The sequence below is a fragment of the Mesoplodon mirus genome, assembly GCF_964341445.2.
Source record: "Mesoplodon mirus genome assembly, chromosome: 4".
Taxonomy (NCBI): domain Eukaryota; kingdom Metazoa; phylum Chordata; class Mammalia; order Artiodactyla; family Ziphiidae; genus Mesoplodon; species Mesoplodon mirus.
Genome location: NC_138979.1, coordinates 179,376,305 through 179,397,692, shown reverse-complemented (window position 1 = coordinate 179,397,692; position 21,388 = coordinate 179,376,305). Strand labels below are relative to the sequence as shown.

The window sequence follows — 21,388 nt, the reverse complement described above, 5'->3', positions numbered from 1 at the left end:
AGCACACTCAGTGAATGGAAAAGGGTACAAATTAGGAGTCACTCGGAAAATACTTTTTAAAAATGTGCTTCAATAAAAGGTTAACTCCATTGCAAATATAGTGTCCTAAACATTAAATTTTTGAAATAAAAATACCCATCTTAACCCAGAGCTCCAATAATTTATTAGAGGGTGGATGATGGTCCAAGATGCTGAATGAGGCTGCTAGTGAATAGTAATTTTAGTATTAATATCTTTGGGAACTAGGTTGCCGTAATCAGTTTATTTTGCAAAGTGCTGTCTTTAAAGCTAGCTAGTAGCTATCTGTGGCATATGTATATTATATGTAATATATGCTGTATATACTTACATATATAATTATTTCAAAATTTTATTTTAGGACATAGTTTATAGAACTTTAAAGATTAGAAACACTACAAAGATTGCTTTTAATATGATCTTTATGAACATTTAAATGGCAGTGTTGGTTAATGGACTTACTCAAGGCATCAAAATGCTGTTTTAAGAAAAGATGTGCACATTTAATTTGGGGAGAAAAGACCTTCTATTCCTGTAGTTATTTCAATAAGGGCTTGTTTTACTTTTTATGCTGTCATCTCATGATTAAAGGTTAAGTTCTGTCTACCGTATTATATCTGTGGTGCTGTGTATGTGTTGTAAAGTGAGGTGGTTTTGTCATTGCTGAATTTTATTGTCTTGATTTAGAAGACGTTTTATTTTGATGTGGCTCATGATTCTTATTTGATAGTGATTTTGTGGTAATAGATAGTGGGTAGTACTTTCAGTGTAGTGCTGCCTTCAAAGAAGGATGACTTTTATGGCATTGAGAGATTTATTCCCTGCCAGTGTCTGATGTGTGAGATGCTTGTTTCGTTTGAGAAAATAGGTATTTCATCAACATTCTCTCCCTTGTGACCCTAACATCCTGTGGTCATTACTTGTGGCAAAGGAGAGAAGGGAAAACATTTATTCATAAGAAGTTCCTCCTTACTGTGTGCCAAGATGTTTCAGGTGCTTTTCTATGTGTTCTTATTTAATCCTCACTGTGACCCTGAGACAGACTTGGTATTGTCTTATTTTACATGCAAGGAAGCTAAGACTCAGAGAGTTATGAATCTAGAAGTGGCAGAGCCAGGATTGAATCGTGGTTTGATTTAAAAATCTTTGCGTGTGGGCTGTCTTCCTTACGTTGCATTGCTGTTCCAAGTGGATTTTAGGGGAAAAACCTGTGTAACTTGCAGGTAAGTTTTTAGTTAATACTCGTTTAATGAATGGAACTCTGTCTTAAATGTTCAGGTGACCTTTGGTTATCTGAATAATTAAGATTTTTGACCTTTTTTGTGGTAAAATATAACAAAATGTACCACTTTAACCATTTTTACGTGTACAGTTTTGTGGCACTAATTACGTTCACCTTGTTTGCCTACCATCACCACCGTCCGTCCACCTCCAGAACTTTTTCGTCTTTCTCAACTGAAACTCTGTACCCATTAAACACTAACTCCCCATTCCACCCTCCTCCCAGGCCCAGGCAGCCACCATTCTGTTTTCTGTCTCTATGAATCTGCTACTCTTGGAACCTAATTGAAGCAGAATCATACAACATTTGTCCTTTTGTGACTGGCCTGTTTCACTTAGCATAGCATCTTCCAGATCCATTCATGTTGTAGCATGTGTCAGACTATCCTTCCTTTTTAAGGCTGAATACTGTTTCATTCTGTATGTCCATTAATCCCTTGATGGACACTTGGGTTGCTTGTACTTTTTTGGCCTTGTGAGTGATGTTGCTATGAACGTAGGTATACAAATACTTGCTTGAGCCCCAGTTTCCGCTGCTTTTGGGTCTACCCAGAAGTGGTCGGATTGTTTCTAGATCATCAGAACACTAGACTCAGAACTTATTGCAGTATGAGTTTTCTCAGGGTTTTTCCAGGTGGTTATACTTCCCTACAGATAGGAACTTTTTGTTAATAGAAGACTTTAATCTTCTTGAGGCCCAGGATTTACTTGCTTTTATGATCTCGGTTCCTACCAGTGTTGGGCAAGTAACTGAATTCATTCAGTTGATCCATCATGGAGCCATGTTCTGCTCTGTTGGATGCCAGAGGAAGGTACTGGTCAGGTCCCTGTTTAACTTGTGTAAATAGTAAGTTGGAGCCCAGTGATTTATCCTTGTGCTCTGCATTTTGGACATTCAGAGCTCAGCTCATTCTCAAAGCCCGATGGATGTATATGTTTTATTATTTGTCTCCTTGGAGAAAGGATTTGAGATGGTCTTATGATAGACAGATGTTTGAGAGGACAGTGAAAATAGTGGTGAAGGTTGAGGGGTAGAGAGTGGAGAGAATTAGATGAGAAGCTCAGCGCAAGGATGATTAGCGTCTGCATGTCACTAAAGTTTTTTTTTTTTTTTTAAATATTTTATTAGTCAAAGCAAAAGAGGAAACAGGACTAATTATAGTTGGTATTGATTAATGAAAGGAAGTATAGCAGTTAATCAGGAAAAGCAGACTTTTCTCTTGTATGATGAATAAGCATTTGAATTCTTATGTAAAGTGACATTAACGATATATGGAGAAAACGTTTTACATTTTATAAATGATGGAGAAATACTTTCCACATGCCATTTTAGAGCAACTGCATAAAGGCCTCCGGCATAATGGAAAAGCTTTAGTAATGTATGTATACATGTTGTGGTGATTTGATGCATTAGTGTAGTTAATTTCTCTTTCACACGATGTCCATCATGTATCAGTTGTCTCAGTCAGGCTTTTGACAGATGCTGAGGAATCATCCATTCCCAATGTACTCTTTTCTGGATAGTATAGGCAGTCAGGATTTTCCAGATTCTCTCTGCCAGTCTTTAGGAATTGTGTGTTGGTCTAAAAAGTAGGATTGCTTATATAGTGGTATAGCCTTATTTTTGAGGTCCAGCTGATGAAACTGAAATTTTCAGTCATGTAAGAAGGCCTTTGTTAAAATAAATTTTGAGTACAAAATGGCTTTCCTGTTTTCCTAGAATTGTCAGTGAATTGTTGGTTCTCCTGTAATATGCAAATTTGCTATACATTTTAAGTAGGTGGCTAAGAAGATGCCACAAGAAAACATTGTCTGAGGCTGTCAATAAGACTTACTAGAAATAAGACACGAAAGACTTGAATTTTGGCCTTACTGTTCTGATTTTTGAAGCTCATAGTGACACTAAATGTGTTGTGTTAAGGTTTATGGAATGGTAAGGATAGTAAGGGTAGAATAGAACAGTGCTGGCATAAAGAGGGTGCTCATATTTGTTGAGTGAATACATTATTTTTATATTAGTTTTTAAAGGACTTAGAAGCTAACAGTTTTGTGGAAAATAATACTGCTTGTATATTAAGGCTTTTAGAAAGATCATTACTATTCTGATTTTGGACAAATCATGCTGCCTCATTCTTCATTAGTGAGGACTTACTACGTACATAGAGACATTGTGGATGGAGAGAAGAACTTCATAGAAGAAAATTGCTATGAAATTGGGGGTTTTCCTGGTATTGTAGGCTTTCTCATTGCTGAAGCTGGCTAACCCTGAGAGCTGCTGTGGTTCTTTTTCAGGTGACAGCTCAATGTGTGCAATAAAGTAAGAATTTAGAAAACACATGTGGAAATTCTTTTTTGATTAGAATATGTCAGCAAACCGGTTCAGAATTTTAACAATAATGTGCTTAAAGAACTCAGATAATGAGAGAAGGATCTCAGTTTAAGAACTGATCTTTGACATGATGTAGAAAGGTTCTTTGATTAAGGAGTTAGATCCGTAACCCTGTTTGAAGGGAAAGAGAAAGGCCGTAGACTTTGAGATATTTTGAGATTTTTTTTTTGAGGGCGAATTTAACATGCTGAGCCCAGAGCTCCGTGTGGCCTCTCCTCTCGCCCATCCTGCTACACTGCCATGACTCGTGGGTAGCTCTGATTAGTGGTATTTTAAGCTTTTTCCATTTTGCAGAATTAAATATTCGTATTTTATCAAACCATTATAAGGATGTTTCAGAGCAAGTCTTTGGTGTCAGAGAGACCAGGGTTCAAATTCTGATTCCTCCAGTTTATCGCTGAGGAGCACAGGGTGTCTGGCAGCCTTTCTGAGTCAGCTCCCTCATCTGAAATCCGCTCATAATAATAGTATCTACTTCTTGAGGTTGTGAGGGAAAAATGAGTTTCTTAAACTCTTAACCCAGTTCTATCACATAACCACCATTTCATAAAAGTTAGCTGATGGGGCTTCCCTGGTGGCGCAAGTGGTTGAGAGTCCGCCTGCCGATGCAGGGGACACGGGTTCGTGCCCCAGTCTGGGAGGATCCCACATGCCGCGGAGCGGCTGCGCCCGTGAGCCATGGCCGCTGAGCCTGCGCGTCCGGAACCTGTGCTCCGCAAGGGGAGAGGCCACAACAGTGAGAAGCCCGCGTACCGGAAAAAAAAAAAAAAAAAAAAAAATTAGCTGATGTTAGTTTGCTTCACATATGTACATTAGAGGAAATTTTGCTCTATTCTTAATATGATTTGATGATATTGTGATTTCCCCCAGAATTATGAATATTGAGATGTTACGCTTAGCTTTATAATGCAAGATAAAAAAGAAAAGAGGGTTTGAGTGCAATATTTCACAGACAAGTATTCTATATGAGGATTGTCTGTATTGGGTCAAATGGTTCAGCTACCTTAGTTGGGTCTCTATAATAGTGACCAAGCATAATAGTGCCTTAAGTATTGCTAAATTTCCCTATATAACTATCATTTTTCTATTATGTATGAATAAATGCATCATCCTTGAATCTATATATCTATATATATATCTATATATATATATCTATTTTTTTTTTTTCGGTACGCGGGCCTCTCACTGTTGTGGCCTCTCCCGTTGTGGAGCACAGGCTCCGGATGCGCAGGCTCAGCGGCCATGGCTCACGGGCCCAGCCGCTCTGCGGCATGTGGGATCTTCCCAGACCGGGGCACGAACCTGTGTCCCCTGCATCGGCAGGCGGACTGTCAACCACTGCGCCACCAGGGAAGCCCTTGAATCTATATTTTGAAGCAGCATAAACTTTTTATATATATATCATATGTACTTGATATAGTCCAGTGATTCTTATTCTTTGGAGACTTCTGAATTGACAAAAGATATGAATCTTATCCCCAGAAAAATCTGCATGTGCATATTTAGAGTTTTATATACAGTTATAGGAGGTGCAGGGACCCCTGCTGAACTCATCCGTACTCGCTGATGTAGGCTATGTAAACACAAAGACAAGTAATAGGTTAACCAAGGATACAAACATTTCAGATAATTGAGGCAGACATGATTAGTGGAATGAATGAACAATGTAAAAGAACGAGTGGTTAGGAAACCTGTGTTCTAGTTTGGCTTTGCTTCTAAATAACTAGATATGTTAAGGGCAGGTCACCCTGGCCTTTCTAGACTTAGTTTTGGTTTTCTCACTTTTAAAATGAGAACATTTGTAAGGCTCCAGGGTATCTTGTAGTCGGTAATCTTTGAAACATCTGTATAATTCAGGGACTTCTCCATTTCAAGCTGAATCTAAACTACATGTGAGACTTGGAAAAGAGAGGCTGCATTTACTGAGCATTGAGGTTTGTATGTAGTGACGATAAGAAGGTAGGTGATGGAATTGTGAGCTGTTCTGAGCAGGAAAGGTAAGGTGAAAACCATGGGAAGTAAGGCTTGGAAAGTAGGTCAAGTCGGATTGTGCCTTGAAAGGACGGCCAAATCTTTCAGAGACAGTTGAGTCTTTTCATCTTTTATCTCTGCATCTAGTACAGCTTAGTGAATGATTGTGAATGAATGAGAGTCTGATAGGAGCTGTTTAAACTCTTGATCTGATCAATATGATGAAGAGCAAGTAACCCACTGAGAGGCCTCTGGTACTATTAAAGAGGAAAAAAGTGTTTGATAGGCACCTTCGTATTTTAATTTTAAAAGCGTATTATATTTTGTACAGGACTTCCCTGGCGTTTCAGTGGTTAAGATTATGCATTCCAGTGCAGGGGGTGCGGGTTCCATCCCTGGTCGGGGAGCTGAGATCCCACATGCCCCGCGTCCAAAAGGCCAAAACATAAAACAGAAGCAATATTGTAACAAATTCAATAAAGACTTTAAAAGTGGTCCACATTAAAAAAAAAAATCTTAAAAAAAAAAAGCTTGTTATATTTTGTATATAACACTACCGGGATTACCTACCTTTTCCAAGGGTCTTGTATATTGTATAGCTAAACATTAAAAAGAAAAAAAACCTAATTTTAAAATCTTTATATGTACCTGTTACATATAATAAACTCAAGTAATTTATTTATCTTAGACCAAACATAATTTTGGTGTTGAGAGGAAAATGCAGAATTTTGTTGATTAAAAACATACGAACAAATAATAGAACAACCTAAATTAGGCATTTAAATGTAGTGTGTAAATTCTACTGGAGTTAAGGCAAGCTATAATTTCCAAATGCTATTAGTGCTTAAAAAGAGTAATTCTTTATTGCTTACATAATACATGGACTTTAGTTTCCAACCCTTCTTCAATAAAATATGTGAAATGAAGCATTGTCAAAGGGTGCTTTCTTTTGGGGATAATTTGTAAAAAAAAAAGTTTGTGTTGACATATGACAGAATTCTGAAGGAGAATATTTATTGTTATTATTTAAAATCAGTCTTTGTACATCTCTAGCTTTTCTGTTGCTAAACATTAGGAGAATTCTGGGAAGTTTTTTTACGTATGAATTGGGTCCATATTTTGGCCAGGAGTAGGGAAATAAATAATTTTCCTAAGGCCTCTTTAGCATGCACACACTTATACATGTGCACATGCACACATGCACCCACACATACATGTACACATTGCAAAACATACACTTATACATGTATGAAATCTGTGTCTTGCCTCAGCAGCAAATGCTCTGGCAAAATGCTTACCTGTATTGTCTATACTGAGTGAAGAAAAAGTTACATGGTACATTGTAGTTTCTATAATATTAATTTATCTAGTTTATTTCACTATGTCTGCCCCCTTTATAATAACCTGTCTTAAGGTAGCACTTAATTCATTTCACTAGAGAAAGAAGTCATTATGTAGTTTCTGTGTCAAGCAGTAAATCACGTTTAGTCTTCAGCTAAATGTAATAAAGGTGCCGAAAAAAATGGTGAGATATATAGTCTGTTATTGTGTATTTATTGAGCACCTAGACTAGAAAGGCCAAGAGAAATATCCATAGTCAGGGCTGATTTCAGTTGCTAAGGCTTTATAATTAAAGCAGTATTTACTTATATGTGTTTATGCAGATTCAGTTAAAAGTAAAATATTCAGTGGGCATCTGTTAATCTTAAAATGGGTACATTCTTTTCCACCCTGCTGAGGAGATCAAAAGGAACATATCCAGATACATATTTTGACCGGCAGATCAGTGTAAATAGACACTTCCTTTGAGACCATAGTGTTTTGTATATTGTGGAAATAAAAATAGGAATCGGACAAAATTTTAAGCAGAATTCTACCTCTCCCATTCATTAGCCACATGGCCTTGGGCAAGTTATTTCAAATCCCTTTAAAATGGAGGTGATAACTTGTCTTAGTGTTGCTTTGTGGATTAAACCAGATAATAGAATATAAGTGCTCAATAAAGGTGAATTTTCTCCCTTTCCTTCTTTACTCTGGGAGCTTTTGATATTTCACACTTGCCATGGTATATGAAGAATTTTTACACATTGTATTAAGGATTGTTTACTTCTCTTTTATTTTATTTTTTATTTATTTATTATTTTATATATATATATATTTTTTGCGGTACGCAGGCCTCTCACCGCTGTGGCCTCTCCTGTTGCGGAGCACAGGCTCTTGACGCGCAGGCTCAGAGGCTATGGCTCACGGGCCCAGCCGCTCCGCGGCATGTGGGATCCTCCCGGACTGGGGCACGAACCCGTGTCCCCTGCATCGGCAGGTGGACTCTCAACCACTGCGCCACCAGGGAAGCCCCTGTTTACTTCTCTTTTAAAATAAACTTTAAGTGAAATCAGTTTCAATTGATATACAGGAAAGTACATATATCGCAGGGGCACACAGTGAACATACCAGTAACCAGTGCCCAGATCAGGAAACACGTATGACCTATGTTTTATAAGGTCTTCTCAATGCCCCCTCCCAGGCACTTCCCTCTCCCCCCTCCAGCCCCCACCAAAAAGAGTAAACACCATTCTGACTTAATTATTTTTCCTTATTTTTAATTTTATATAGTGGAATTATATGGTAAGGTTTTGTGTGGTTTTTTTTCCCTTAATATTTTAAGTGTGTGAGATTCATTCTGTGTTGCATCATTGAGTTGTAGCACTTAGTTATGTGATATGTCAGCATTTACTTACCTGTTACATTGTTGATGGAGATTTGGCTTGTTTTCAGCTTTGGCTGTTACGAATAGTGCAGTTCTGAACATTCTCGTGCATGTCTTTTGGAGAATATTTGTACATATTTCAGTTGGGCATACACTTAGGAATGGAGTTCCTGGGGGGCACGTGTATATTCCGCCATAGCAGACACTTCCAGGGCACAGTGTTGCCAGTAGTGTGCGAAAGTTCTGTAAGCTCCACGTTCTCCCCATCATTGAATGCCGTCTCTCTTCATTTCAGCTCTTCTGATGGGTGTGTGGTAGTAGCTCTTGGTGGTTTAATTTGTATTACTCTAATTGCTGATGAAGTTTATTGACCATTTTGGCATCCTGTGCTTTAAAGACCTTTGCCTGCTCTCTATTTGCTTGTCTGCCTTTTTCTTATTGCTTTGTAGCAGTTGATTATATACATCTCCTGTTCTGGCTTGGCTTTTCACTCTCTTAATCAGTTCACTTTGTAAACGGAAGTGCTTAATTGTAATGTAGTCCAGCTTGTTAATTTCTTTCCTTATAATAAATTTTTGCTCCCCCCAAGAACAGAAAAGTATTCTTCTATTTTTTTCTAATAACTTTATTGTTTTACTTTATACATTTAGATATCCAGCTGGCATTGATTTTGTGTATGACGTGAGGCAGGAGTCAAGATACACTTTTTCCACCTAGATACATAATTAGCCTAGCTTTTATTTGAAAAGGCCATCTTTTTTCCCTACTGTGCTACAGTATTGTTTTTGCCATTAATTAAGTAACCTTATGGGTGTGGGTCTGTTTTTACATTCTGTTCTGTTGCATTGTCTGTTCTTGTGCCAGTACCCATGCTGTTTTAATAAACTGATTGATTTTTGAATATTAGGCCATCCTTGCATTCCTGTGATAAACCACGGCTGTTCACGATGCATTATCCTTTGTATATATTTCTGAATTCAATTTGTTAATATTTTATTTAGTGTTTTTACATTTTTTGTTTGAGAGACAGGTCTATAATTTTACTTTCCTGTAATGTACTCAGGTTTTGGTGTCAAGTGTATTCTGGTCTCGTGTAAAGAGTTGGGAAGTATTCCTTCTTATTTCTGTCCTCCTGAAGAGTTTGTCTTTGAAATCGGGGTTATTCTTTAAATGTTTTGAAGAATTTACTAGTGAAGACATCTGGGCTTGGAGTATTTCATAATCAGTTTTTTTTTTTTTTTTGCGGTACGCGGGCCTCTCACTGCTGTGGCCTCTCCTGTTGCGGAGCACAGGCTCTGGACGCGCAGGCCCAGCGGCCGTGGCTCACGGGCCCAGCCGCTCTGCGGCATGTGGGATCTTCCCGGACTGGGGCACAAACCCGTGTCTCCTGCATCGGCAGGCGGACTCTCAACCACTGTGCCACCAGGGAAGCCCTGAATTTAGGTTTTTTGTGTCCTTAGAATTTAGGCACAAGTATGATTTATATGGGCAAATTTAGTTCCCTGAAAACTAACAGAGTTAGTTTCATGAAAATGATATTCAAAAGCTGTCGGTATGTGACATCTGTAATTAGATTGGAAGTTAAATTTTTAATCTTTGGCCAAAGTCCACTCTGGATAAATTTGACTAATGAATTATAATTTAACATATTCTTTGTTGTTCTTGGAAGGATTGTTTCTAAGTGATAGTAAATAAAAATAAGTAGGTAAGGTATGAAACAGTAGTATTTTAAAAACTTTGCGGGAGGTAGGGGGCAGTCAATATTCAAATGGCCTGTACCTAAGAGTTGCCTATTGGTGGTGAGAATTGTCAGCCTTTTTTCATGTATTCAGATAGATCCTGCTTGTGCTTGGTACTCGGATTGGTTCTGGACATATGGATTATATATATTACATTACTGTCTTTTAACTGATATTGTTAACTTTGTGAAAATGTAACACTGGAGCTGAGACTTAAAGATTGAGGAGCAGACGGCCAGGGGATGGTGTGTGCAAAGGCTCTGAGGTAGGAAAGAGCTTGGTGGAGGGCCTGAGGCCCTGTGACTCGTGGGAGACGGGGGAGTTACCCAGCCCCAGTCAGGGAGAGGGAGAGAGAGGCAGGGTCACACATAGTAAGGATTTTAGATTTTATCCTAAGTGCAAAGGGAATTCATTGAAGGTTTTGAGCTGTCTTGCTGTCCTGGTTTGATTTATCACATTTCTCGTACCCTGAGTCACCTGGAGCTTTACACTCCATGAGTACTCTACTTTTGATTTTAATCCCTTTGTTTTTTTTCTGGGACTGATGCTTGTTGGTAGTCCTTGGCAAGAGGTTGAGTTTGGCAAATGACAGCTACTTCTTCTGCTCTTACTGTTGGATACTGTGTCTCAGTCACATTGTCTGTTTGCCATTCAGACAGTTTACTTACTGAGTAGGTCCCTTAGAGGTGCCAGACTTTATCTTTGCAACCATGTGTAAGCAGATACATATGGGGTATCCTCGTGGCTTTGCTCATGTTCAAACAATGTAGGATTAGAAGCACTAGGATACGGTATCCTTGCAGGATACGGTAGCCACCAGTTTTGTCCTTTGGTCCAATGTGGGTACTTGCCTGTTTTTTTAAAGAGGACTGTAAAAATTCTGAAAGGTGGGACCAGTTATAGTTTTGGTTCTTGCTCTTCTTCCCATTCTCAGTAGTCCCAAAATTTGTGAACCATGTAGCATACTCTTAGTTGACCCTCAAGGAGAGGCTCTGAGAGTCTTTTTGAGCGTGGTTCCCGCAGTCTCTCACCTCTTCTCCCCAGTATGTGCAATTCCTTTTTCCACAACAAACATCTTACCTATTTTTTTTTAGTGATTTGCATAGTTGATTTACGCTAGAGTTAAATGTGTGTGTTGTGGATTATGTAGGGGAGAAAGAGGAGCCAAGGGGCTGCCATCTGTGTAGGTGCCATTGTAGAAATGAGGTCATTTGCCCACAGTCTTAGAGCTAACGGGCTCGTTCACCACTCTGACTTTGGAACCTACTTCCTTTCCTCTCTTATCTGGATTCTTTCTATAATATACGTATATTGGGTTTAATTGTAACATAATTGAGTGAAGTAAGGGTTGTTACCTTAGGAGACTGCATTTGTTTTGATGCTGCTTTTCTTTCTTGAAGCATCTCTGGAATTCCTGAAAGAACGGTTGTGTGAGGGGGTGTTTTTTAAATTGTATTTAGCAGTAGCAGATCTTCATCTTTCTTTCTAGATTAATTGAATTTTTGGAATTTTTGGAGAAGTTCCTTTGATCTCCAAGTGGAAATTACTGTAGGCAGTCAGGGATAGTGAATTGGAGCTAGAGACGGGGTGACCAACCATCTTGGTTCTTCCATGGTTGGACCAGGTGGGTGGGTGGTTCCTGGGACAAGGGATTTCAGTGCACCAACAGGGACAGCTCCAGCCAAACCTGTATTCGTAGAGGCAGTGATTGTAACCAGGAAAAGGAATGTCCCCTGTAAAGGGAAGAGTAAAGTTCAGGAGTCTCTTACTTTGTTGTATTCAGATGTTCTTGTCTATGGGCCTTGATAGAGAGTCATTCTCAGGCTGAGATTAAGTAGGTGACAACCCTTGGTGTATGCTGAGACTAAAAAGGCCCACAGGACAAGATTCTAATCCCTTCAGAGCTGTGTATAAGGCCCTTTATGGTCTCGCCCCTGCTTATCTTACCACTTTCATGGTCTTGCTGTTCTCCTGTGGGACACGGCGCTGCAGCACACAGCTTGTAATTCCCTCAACGCGACTTGGCTGGTTTCTGTTTAAATGCTGCTTCACATGCTGTCTCCTCGTCCCCATGATGTCCTTTATTATCTTCTCCCTAACTAGCGCTATTACCACACATTCTTCAAAACTGAACTCAAGTTCTCACATTCTCCAGAATACCAGTTTGCATGAGGGATGTCTTGCTTAATAAATACGTGTTGAATGAATGAGCAACTAATTTAAGGGGCAGGAGGTGCAATGAGAGATTTTTAAGTGGGGAAAACCACTTCAAATCTCACTTTTTGTACCTCTCACGTGTGGAGGCTGTGATACACTCGTGGAGTTCCAGGGAAGGCAGAGAGCGTGAGTGGTTGCATATGGCTGTGGTGTAGGCTCTGCCGCTCACCTGGAACTTTGATATGTTTGCTTCCTGACTCAACACTGACTAAGCGTCCATCCATAATCATACGTTTCTTAGGCTCATTTTGTCTCAGAACTGACCTCTCTTTAGTAGTGAAATGTTCACATTGTAGCATCTTAGAGCAGCTGGACATAGAGAATTGTGGGCCCTTTTCCCTCATGGATGTTCTTATGTGTTGTAAAAGGTAGAATTGAGTAACATTCTTGTTGAACAATATTTTTGAGTAAAGTACAGAAACTTGGAATCAAACATTAACCTTAAAACTCACCTTGAAAGCTAGTGATGTATTAAATATTTACCTTTCTGAAAACAAAATTGCAAAGTAAGGGTCATTATAGGTAACTTGAAGGGCAGGGGCGGGTATCTGTGCCATTTTGATGTGTTGGAATGTTGTCTTTTTAAGAAGTATTCCAAGTAAGTGGGCCATTGGCTGGCAGCCTAGAGTTACTTTCTATATGGAGACTTTGGTGGATGGAATTTGTTAAAATGGTATTTGACCTGTATTCAACTTCAATTTTGGACAAATCTCATTTTAGGCATAATTACATTGAAATGTAAATATAATATGTTTATGTTACAGATTTTAGAGAAATGCAGAAATTTGTTTGGTTCATAGAGTAGTGCAGGGAAAGAAGGCTGGTGAATTTGTGGTTTAAGTTATAGAAACTGGGGTAAATTTTACCACATTCAGTGGCTTAAGAAGGGAGTTTTTTCCTCCAATACTTAAGACAGAGTCATATATCTTTATTGTCTTCATCCTCAGTTTAAGAGTGTGTTTAATTCTGAAAGTAATAAAGTGTTCAAATTGTAGGGGATTTTAAAATGCAGAAGAAAAGTTTTAAGGAGAAAGAAATTACTTATGGTAGTAATCCCAGCCTCAATTTTGGGTGGAATTTTCTTTCCCTCCATTCCTCCCTTCCTCCCTTTCTTCTTTTCTTTAGTTTTTAACTTGAGGACACAATCAGATCTCCCTGTAAATAAAAGTTTTTTCATTGAATCCCATAACATAAGCATTTTTGTTTATTATAAACTGTCATCATTTTAATAGCTCAGTTGAACTGTAGTTCATATAAAGTGAGCCATCCATGGTTTACCAAACCATTCCCTCACTCATTGTTAGACATTTAGAGTTTTTTGGGGAGGTGGGAGGGACATTTTTTGCTATTATAAATGGTAATGCTGAAGGGTGCATGTCTGAATGTAGTTTGTGTTAATGTTGTAAGCTAGATTTATATGCAAGGATTTCTAATTAATAATGACAGATATGACAAAAGTGAAGATGGAAATATTTCTCTTGTGCTGTGTATTTAACTACCTAAGACGAAAAATTCCAGTGTTTAAATTCTTGGAATTATTATCCCTTTTCTCTTTGGTCTGTCACTCTTTGGTTTGACCTTAGTCTTTTCATAATCTATATTCACCAAATAATAGTTGATAAATCCTTGAAATATTTATTTTATGTACAATGGGTATTTTGGATATTTCCCCTCTTTTTGTTTTCTCTTTTCTTACACTTTATATTTTCAAAACTTGTCTGATGATGATGATGATGATGATGACGACGACGGTTACTTGCCCAGCTGTGTACCATTTCATTGCCTAAGAAATAGTTCAGTCATGTTTGCAGTGATGTCTGGGGAGCCAAACAGAAGTAGCACGTAGTATTTTTTGTTTTTTGCTTTTAAAGAGGACTAGTGGACACAAAGGTGTTTAATTTTATTTTACATTATATACCATGTTTTGTGATTTAAATTTGTTTGATTTTCATTGTACTGTAAATTCATAATGACTAGGTAGTTTGGAGTTTGTGGTTTTTCAGGTTCATCTGATTAAAAATACTGTGTAAAATCTTGTCTAGTACTTTAACTTTGTATGAGAATAATTTTTTTATATTGAATCTTAGGACTGATACAACATTTTAGGTTCTTTAAGGAGTTCCTTAAAGTCTTAAGAATTGTATGACAACAGTGGTTGTAGATAGAGATGGTAGTGTGGTTTCTTTAAAACTATCGTTTACTGAACATTTTCTGTGCAAGCACTTTTGCTCTACCAAGGTTAATATGCGTTTAATTACTTAATCCTCATAATAGGTGCTCTATTTGATAGGCAAGGAAACAACCTTAGAGAGAAGTAGTAGAGTCTGATAAACCTTGGTCTTCCTGACACTGGACTCTGCTAGCATTCAGATTATTTTAAATGAAAGCTACTTAAAAAGAAAGAAAGAGAAAGAAAAGACTGCTTTCTACATCCCCAGTGGCCTTACCCAGTGTCCCTCCCACATCAGAGGGCCTCGGTGAGGAGGGAATGACTAACTATATTCCAAAGTATTCAGAGGTGAGAGCATCGGCCTGACTTAGGAATTAACTTAAAACAGCCGCCTCTCTTTCTCCTCTAACTTTAATTTAGAAAAGGGAGGTTGTTGGGAGTTATTTGTAAATACCTTGGATCCTTCTCATGTGCAGATTCCTTTTTAGGAACAAGAGGAGGTGTTGCGCACTGAAGTTCTATCTTCATTTTTAAAACCGCTCTCTCCAGTGCAGTTGAGCCGTATATTTTAGGATTTCTTTACTGTTTTAAGTTTCAAGAAGTGGATTTTGTTATTTGGCGCGAATACTTTTTGAGAATTGGACTTTTTTTTAAAGCTAATGTTGGGGAAATATAATTAAAAACAAAATCTCCTCCCAACCCAGAAAATCTCTCCAAAAAAGTAGAAGGGAAGGAAGAATTTTTATTGAGTAAGCATTAAACTAGAATGTGATGTGTATCTCAGGCTATCCACTAAAGAGATTGCAAAGACAGAAATCTTATTCTTTTGTATAGCTAAGTGGTTACAACACTTTATACCCATGTTTTCAAGATAAAATTGCCAATTTTCTCGTATCTTTATGACTGGTGGTAGGTTTTGCAATTTGGAGTCAGTTGCCAAATTAGGCCGTCCTAGGAAACTGGGAGATTGGGCATTATCTTTCTTGGTGATGACATATCTTAAGGAAACATTCCTGAGAAGTGAGACTGGCTAAAGGCTTTTTTGGCTTTTACAAAGATTCAAGTACAGCACAAAAGGACTGAAAAAGAAGTTCTGGAAAAAAAAAGAAGGGGAAGGAGTCCCTTTCCTTTATTTTCAAGTGGGAGAATTGAACCGCTTATTTTTAATTTGCCCTTACGTCAGCAACCTGCATTATAAACCTGTTATAAATTTATATCCATAGCCAAGGATGCTCTTAGCATTTAGGCTTTGGTTGGAGTTAAAATTAACGTCTTGGATCTCCATAGCGTATTTGTTTCTGTATTAGAGACTAGAAGCTCTTCAGACGTTTTTTAGTTTTATCTGTTAGCTTCCAGGAGTATTTTTGACACTGTTTTAATGTCACAATATTGACGTGTGAGTGTGTTCTTTTGTTCACTATGGAACTTCATGGTAGTTGCGCATTTTGGGCCTCATGAGAGTAGGAGTGAAATCTGGACAGTAATATTTGTAAAGTTAGTAGTATCAGAATCTGTGACACATAATAAAATGAATGAGTTGGAAGTTTTCTGTTACCAATTTTGAAAATATGCACCAGGAAGCTCTAGATGCCTTTAGACTTCAGACTTCCTAGGAGGGTTAGCTGTCTGTTGTTACAAGCCTTTGTCTGAAAGAGTACAGCCATATATGGGATCTAGATGCTAATTAGGTTAAGTTTGTTGGCTTATACTAGAACTTGACTGAGCATCTGGTATGTGGCATGTCTTTTTCCGAGTTATCTTAAAGGGACCTATCAAACATGAGTTTTCATGTATGTAATTTAAATCGTAGTCATCAATTAAAATTAGAAAGCTTGACCTATTGGCTCCGTAGTACGAACATAAGTTGTCATTGTACTTGGCATGTTAACTTTCTAATTTATCTCTATACAGAATTGTCTAGGGAAGTAAGTTGGATAACTCAACAATAATTTTGTAACAGTGGAGTTGCATTAAATTTTAAAGCATTATCAGCTTATTATTTTGGCTACGGTGTTTCTAGAAAAGAGGTGAATATGAAATGGAAAGATGTCGAGCGTGACACATCAGGCCAAGTTGGTGTATTGCATTTGCATCATACTAGGTGGCAGTACAGAACGGAATTAGAAGTCAAAGCATGAGGTAGTTTTTGAAAACACGAACTTACTCATTAGGAGAGTAAGGGGTTATAAGTTCATGTAAAGCATGATACTGACTTACTGTAGTCTTTTAGTATTTTTTGTGTGTGTGTGTGTGTGTGTGTGTGTTACGCGGGCCTCTCACTGTTGTGGCCTCTCCCGTTGCGGAGCACAGGCTCCGGACGCGCAGGCTCAGCGGCCACGGCTCACGGGCCCAGTCGCTCCGCGGCATGTGGGATCTTCCCGGACCGGGGCACGAACCCGTGTCCCCTGCATCGGCAGGCGGACTCTCAACCACTGTGCCACCAGGGAAGCCCTCTTTTAGTATTTTTAAAGCCAGATTTTACTGGGGGGAAAATGTAATTTACTTCCAGGAATTCTCCTTGTATCTAATTGGATTGTACTAACAACTCTTAAAAATTCCCAATTGTAATAGAACATAATAAATACTGATTTTTAAAAGGCAGCCCTTTCATACATATACTGTTTTCTTGATTCCCAATAGATAAATACAAAAATTGTTTTTATCAGAGATCTTATTCTGATAAGATAAATATCAGAAAAGTTTGTCAAGTAGGAAATTTCTTGAAGTTGTTTTTAAAAAATGAGTTGTATGTTCTAAAATATTCTCTCTGATTGCTTTTAGGTTACCTAGGTTATGAATTAATACAGACTTGGAAACTGAAAGAACTTAGAATCAGCATTTTGAGGTAAATATGTACATACTAAAGTAGCGTTAAGGGTTTCCCCATTCTGCTTTGTTAACTTATTAGCAAAACCAATTTCTGTATGAAATGAGAACGTTTAACCTCCACACACGCACTATAGACTAGACTAGACACAAATAAGTGAAAAGAAACCACTGCCAGTTTGTTTTTCCTGAGCTTGTGGTAGTAGAGGCATTGTGGTTAAGGAGCATAAATGATATCCGGTATCAAATCTAAAAAAAGCAACATTTGTTGATTAAATCAAGCTTTTCATGTCAGTACTTTACGCTTCCTTATTTTCTTTTAAATTAATTAATTAATTTATTTATTTTTGGCTGTGTTGGGTCTTCATTTCTGTGCGAGGGCTTTCTGTAGTTGCGGCAGGCGGGGGCCACTCTTCATCACGGTGCGCGGGCCTCTCACTATCGCGGCCTCTCTTGTTGCGGAGCACAGGCTCCAGACGCGCAGGCTCGGTACTTGTGGCTCACAGGCCTGGTTGCTCCGCGGCATGTGGGATCTTCCCAGACCAGGGCTCGAACCCGTGTCCCCTGCATTAGCAGGCAGATTCTCAACCACTGCGCCACCGGGGAAGCCCTACGCTTCCTTATTTTTTGACTTACAATTTTGATTTTGATTTATAATCTCTTAGGATTATTTAGGACCACCCCTAAATTTAAATTTTTCCACAGTATTGACATTGTTGAACTGTGTTCTTAAATTTTTATTCATAAATGAATTTTATAAAAGAGTTTATCATTAGATTAAATTGTTCTTTGAGTTTGTCTTTTTAATTTCCTTTGAGAAATTGAAATTGCTGATAGATTCCATACTTGTAGTGAAAACTTACTGCCAGGTGATTTGGATTACTCAGCCAAGTACCTCTTCTGGTGATCTTCTTTACTTCTTTCGTATATATGAATTCAGGAAATAACACATCTCTATCCTTTTATTTATTTATTTTTTCCATTTCCCTAATCACTATCTTTAGAATTTATGTACTTTGTTTGATTTCCTTGTATTCGTTTTTAAATCTTTCCTCTAACTTTTCTCAGGACAGCCCACGTCCCACCCCAGTCTCTGGGAATTAGGCATGCTTTTGTTATAGCTCATTCTCTTGTTCTTTGTTTTAGAATAAGACTTAGTATCCTAAAATAACCCAGATGTCTTTTGTTTAAATTTTAATACAAAGTAATGGCCTTTTATTCAGCTTTTCATATCCATAAGGCTTTCTTGTAGATGCATTTATATTTAGTTTAAGTACAGGAGTCTTAAACTTGGCTATTTTTGCATTTATTTTTAGAGCAGAAGCTTGGGTATGCTGTGATTTTCCAATAAACTGCTATCACAATGTCAAAATGCAGTTCAGACAACAGCAACACAGAGATCTCAAACATTAAGACGGTAAATCTGGGCTTTATCGTATGTGGAAAGAGGAAGAGAGTTTTTATTCATGTGTTTTATTACTAAGTTATTTCTAAATGAATCATACGAAAGCTATGAAACAACCTCACAGCTTTCATGAGTGTTAATTGACCAGAAATTTGAAATCTGAGATTGGAAAATAGTCATGTGGATTACTCTGTTGGCTCTGCTGAAGCAGTTGACCGTAGTCAGTTAATCTGTGAAACTATAGAACTTTCACTTACCAGCAGGGATTCAGAGCTTTTCATTAAGACCAAGTTAAGGGAAAAAAAATCTATTTAAACATGCCAAAGAAAGTAAAAATTGGCAAAATTATAGGTTTTTCAGTTTTCACATTATTGGATTACTTGTTGAGTTTTTTAATGTTGGATTTGCTTTCTTCAAATAGATAGTGTATCACTCTGGCCTGTCACTGTGTACTAAATGAATGAAAATTAATTTAAATATTGTGACCTTCTGGAAATGTAACGGGGAGGGTTCAATTGTCGTCCTCCATTTCCCTGCAAATTCTCTCTCTTGTATCCACCCTTCAGGGTGAGTAGGAGTGGAGTGGGTATGGATTTCCAAACCAAATACTGTAGAAATAACTTTTGAACTATGATTCTGTTCTGTATGGTATTGTGTGGACATTCATGAATCTCTGATTCAGTTCATCAGATATTTATTTAAATGTACATATGGTACATTATACCAGGTAATTTAAGAGCTGCAAAGAATGAGACACACATCTTGTTCTCGTGGAGCATGTTTGCCAGTGTGCCAGTAAAAGAATAAGTCGTGTTATGTATTTGTCTCTCTGAATATATGCAATGTGATATAAGTTATAAAAGGCAAATAGAAACTGTTTGAAGGTTTTTATGTCACGCACATGGACAATATTTGCATTTTACAAACCTGTATTTTTTGTTTGCCACGTCTGGGGTGTGATTTGGTTCGGTAGGCGGTAGAAATATGTGTGAGACATACAGCTCTTATAGTCAAGGAGATCCTAGTCTAATGGGTCATATTTATTTATTTACTTTTTAAAACTCTTTATTTGGAAGTAATTTCAAACTGACAGAAAATAAGATTAGGACAAAGAATATGTGCTTTACCTCTTTTGCCCCATTTGCTTTATCAGTTGCACCCATTCTCTCTCTGTATATTATCTACGTGTAGTTTCTTCTGAACCATTTGAGAATAAGTTGCGTACGTCTTGACCCTTTTACTCCTAAATATTTCACTGTATATTTGTCAAGAATAAGGATGCTCCCCTGCATAGTCACGGTGCGGTCATCAACTCAGTGAATGTAACACTGCTGTATCTACAGCCTTATCAGTGGACTCTGTAATGGTCTTTGTGGCATTGCTCTCAGGAAAGGATCCAGTCTGAGGTCAGTTACTGCATTTAGTTATCATGTCTCTAGAGTCTTCTTTAATCGGGAACATTTTCATAGTTTTTCTCTGTACTGATACTGATAATTTTGAAGAATATAGTTCCCCCTTAAGAAAATGGAACAACAACAACAAAAAAGGAACATTCTTCTATTTTTTAGACTATTCTAAAAACAGACTTTATTTTTAAACTACTTTATATAGTCTATAATAAATTTTTAAACATTTAAATATTTATAAATAGACTTTTTTAGGCTATTTTTTAGACTGTTCTAAAAATAGAACATTCATTTATTTTTTAGACTATTTTCTGGCACTGTCATTATTATTAATGTTGTCTACGTGAAAAGAAATGATGACCGTGATAAGGAGGAGGGTTCCTGCTGTACATGGTTTCTGGAGGTGGAAGAAGTGTGTTTGGGGATTTACACTGCTGCCCTCTTTTCTCCTTTTAAAATTTCCATCCGCCACCAGGATTTACGCTTCTTTCCTGATCCCTTGCACCATGTCTTTGTTTGGTCTTGGGTTAACATTTGGATTGGGTGAAAAGTGAGGTGTCAGGCTTAATAGTGATAAATCATCCTCCCAGTAAGCAGCCTGGAGTAATGAAGGAGAAGTACAGTTGTCCTTCAGTACCCACGGGAGTTGGTGCCAGGTCCCCTGCAGATGCCAGAATCCATGGATGCTCACGTCCCTTGCATAGTACAGTTGGCCCTCCGTATCTCTGGATTCATCCAACCAAGGGTAGATTCGACCTGCGGGTGTGGAACCCGCGGATGAGGAGGACCGTAGAGATATCCCAAGAATGGTAGGCAGGTGGGAAGTGCCTGCAAATCTCTTGGGCCTTCAGCGTGACCTGCTGGATCTTAGGAATTTAGGTAAAATAGCCTTCCGCTTCAGGTTCTCTGCAGCCTTGTGAAGAAGCTTGAATGATCAACCTGAGGGTGTTTATCCGGTGGACCTGTAGAATTGAGAGAAGTGAATGCTGAGTGTAAAAGGGGTAAAAGGAAAGGCTGTTGGGACTTTGATTCAGTAGAGAGTGAGCACATTAGTTCTCATGAAAGACATAGTTCTGCCTCACCCAGGCAAAACAATGACCTGATCGTTTTTCATAATGTACTCTGGAATGCTGCGCTTGCCATCTTCCTCTGAGAGGGATAATGAGAATGGTTGTGCTGTCTGGTCCACGGGCACGCCTGCCTTGCTGAGGTCCTTCTCCCTGCAGCCATTTGCCCCTTTACCATTTACTTGAGATCCT

The 21,388-nt window shown here is 38.2% G+C and overlaps 1 protein-coding gene across 8 annotated transcripts in view; it reads left to right on the top strand.

The window, feature by feature from the left end:
* The window catches only part of DICER1 (dicer 1, ribonuclease III), a 75,029-nt gene that overhangs the window by 4,078 nt on the left and 49,563 nt on the right, over window positions 1-21,388 (top strand). For 3 of the 8 annotated variants that reach the window (XM_082619719.1, XM_082619716.1, XM_082619715.1), the window contains exons 2-3: window positions 17,274-17,337; window positions 18,635-18,735. The exons of 4 other annotated variants lie outside the window; for them this stretch is intronic. The gene's annotated coding sequence lies outside the window, so the exon portion shown is untranslated. The remainder of the gene's footprint in view (window positions 1-17,273; window positions 17,338-18,634; window positions 18,736-21,388) is intronic. One more of the 8 variants, XM_082619718.1, reaches the window with a different exon arrangement.